This window comes from Ipomoea triloba, chromosome 12 (assembly GCF_003576645.1).
Source record: "Ipomoea triloba cultivar NCNSP0323 chromosome 12, ASM357664v1".
NCBI classification, from domain to species: Eukaryota; Viridiplantae; Streptophyta; class Magnoliopsida; order Solanales; family Convolvulaceae; genus Ipomoea; species Ipomoea triloba.
In genome coordinates this window covers 12,753,276-12,756,477 of record NC_044927.1, presented here as the reverse complement: position 1 = coordinate 12,756,477, position 3,202 = coordinate 12,753,276, and positions in this window count along the sequence as shown.

Genomic DNA, 3,202 nt, shown 5'->3' with positions numbered 1-3,202 from the left:
TTAAGGTAATTAATCTTTGAGAACTCACATGATCATATTCTTAGAAGTTTTGCTCAAGTTTCTATTTGTTTATTATTCTGTATCTGTTATCTAAATGGCTGGTTTAGTTTTAGTTCAGTTGTTTACTTTTAGGAACCAATTTGGAATCTTTATTTTTCCTGTCACAAAGTGAGCAAAGTGACCCACTTAGAAGTTGCAGGCTTGCTTTACTGGTTAAAAACATTGTAATCATTGGGGATGTGCTGGAACCCAGGTACACAGTGCATAACTTTAGATCTCTCTAGAGACATACATTAGCTCAGAGAACGATTATGTTTCATAGTGTTTACTTTTCATTTGCTCTACATTTAAAGATGGTGTTTCTTAAACTTTGAATAGGTCTACTGTGTGCTTGTTAATATTGTGTCAGCTGCTTCAAATGCTACGCTAGGTCTGCGAAGATATCCACCTTTCAAGCCAACATGCAACAATGAATTTAACGAGCTTATAATTATACTATGTGAATCTGTATTATTTTTAAAAAAATATTTATTTCTTTGAATTTTTGAATTATTTATTGAGGTTTTTGTGGATTTTTAGGTGTTAATTTAATATGTTGATAGTGTTAATATTGATTATTGTTGGGATGTAATATTACACTGCTATACTTTTGTTATTGTGAAGCTCCAAATTATGAAATCCAGTAGATTATGTATTAATGTATTTGATACCATTTCTAACGATGTTAGACTTTACAATTCTATACCTTTGTTATTGTTATTGAGCTTGAATTTCTTAATATAATATATTTTGCGATTATATTATTGAATTACCATAGTATAAATTAATATAGGTATGAGATATAAAATAGAGGCATATTTTTTTAAAAACCATTTTAAAAATTTAACAATAAATAAAAATGGTCGCAAATTCGTAGCTAAACACATTATAACGATAAAGGATGGCAACGAAATAGCGACGGAAATATCCGTTGCTATATTTAGCGACGGATATTTCCGTCTCTATTCCCTTACAAAATTTGTCACAAGCGACAGATTTTTTGTTGGTTTAGCGACAGAATTTCTGTCACTAGATTTAGCGACGGAATTTTCCGTCGTTATTCCTTCGCAAATTTCGTCATTAAATCGTCGCGGAGAGGAAAATAGCGACGGATTATTTTCGTTTAGTGACGGATATTTCCGTCGCAAAAGTTAACGACGGAAAAAACTTGTATCGCTAAGTTCTAGCGACGCGCTTTTTAGCGACGGACAAATTCCGTCGCTAAATTATTTAGCGACGGATTTTTGCTATTTAGCGACGGAATCAGTCCGTTGCTATTTACGCGTTTTTTTGTAGTGTTCCCTTCTTTAAATTCGAAATTGATTTGTTTTGCCTCAACCTTCCTTCAATGTCAATTGGCAATGGATTTGGAGTAGTGATATGCTCACTTGATTGTCCAACCTCCATTCGGCCATCACCTTCCAAGACATCCTCAATCTCAACCTCATTGTCTTGCCTTTGATCAACTTCAACCTGTTGATCAATCTCATCCTCATTTCGGTTAACATCAACTTGAGTATGGTCAAATTCAATTCTAATATTCTGCAAATTTTCCCCCTCAACTTGATGGTTAACCTCCTCGGTGTCAACCTCAATGTTGTTCTGCACTGCATCAATCTCCATTGGATCAACAACATCATTTTCAACTCTGTTCAACTCTACCTCAAAGTTGTCTTGGCCTTGATCAATATCAACATTAATTTCATCACCCATCTCAGCCTCATCCTGTTGATTTAACTCAACATTTTCATTCAAATTAACAACTTCAATTTCAAGTTGTTGAGGCTCATTCATATCTTCTTCTTCTTCAATAGTTACATCCACCAAATTTTCTAGATTTTCCTTCATGTCACGCTCACTACCTCCAAGTTCAAAATCCATTAAATTTTCTTCTAGATTTTCAGAAATTTCAGCCGCGTGTGCACTGCCGGATGCATCACTTCTCACAACAACTCTTGGTGTCCTTCTTCTCTTTGGAACTGGAGGGATTAAGTCCACGGGTTCGTCATCTTCAACTCGATCCTCCGGGCTTGATTTCTTGGCATTAATTCTAAAAAGAAATTGGTTGGCTTGAATGGGTTTTGGTTGCCCTATTTCAATCCCTTTACTTCTTAGAATTTCTCCCACAATTAATCCATAACCAAGTGATTTTCCCTTGTTTTTGTTCTTCACCATATCTGCCAATCTCTCAAACATAACAAAACTCCAATCCAAACTATCATTAGTCTTAAGAACAACATATATATAGTGCGAATATTGGACAGTCAATCGGTCAAAACCTCATAAACCACCAAGAGTACACTTAACAATAATCTTAAGTAATTTTTCATACTCCCAAATAAGCATATCACGCTACCCAGACAGTTTAGGTTCATCATCACCCCTGTTCTTTCGAACAATCTTCCAAAAATCAATAGCATCAAACACAAAATTTTCAACATTCATATCATGCTCAAAAATTCATACATATTCCTAAAATCACTAGGATCAACTCTCACTTCAACACCTCCAACACTCAATAAATCCTAGTCTATTTTGGGCATGCGAAAAGAACTCAAGAACTTCATCTACAAAGATCCCTTCATACTTGAAAGTGCATACCTTTAATAGACCACTAGTTTCCAACTCATGCATGACATTTTGAGCAATCCTCTTGTTGATGGTGATTTCATCAAAATCGGTTGGATTCAAGAGTTGACCGGTGTTAAGCTTTTCCTTCGTGTTTTTGGGTAGACTTGAACTAGAAGATGCCATTTTTTGTATTAATTCGAATGGATAGCTTTAGAAACTGAGAGATGAGAGCTTGAATGTGTTCTGCTATGGTGTTTTCTCCTTGGGGTTTTTAAGAATTTGATTTGGGGAGGGAGACGAATGGGTGTCTTTTGGGTTTGGGTGGGTTTAAATTTCAAAAAGACACTTTTGCCCTTTTAGTAAAATAATGCGCCAGTTTGAGATGTGGGTTGTTTGGTCAAATGATTTGAATTTTAAGGCTAGGATTGGAATTGCTCAGAATATCTAGATGTATTAGATTCATGCAAAAATAGATACATGCAAAAATATGTACACATAAAATCATATAATATGAAATTTATAAACATAAAATTACACGTATACACTGACATATGAGCAAACATTCTTGATGCACAGTATATTTGCATAGCAA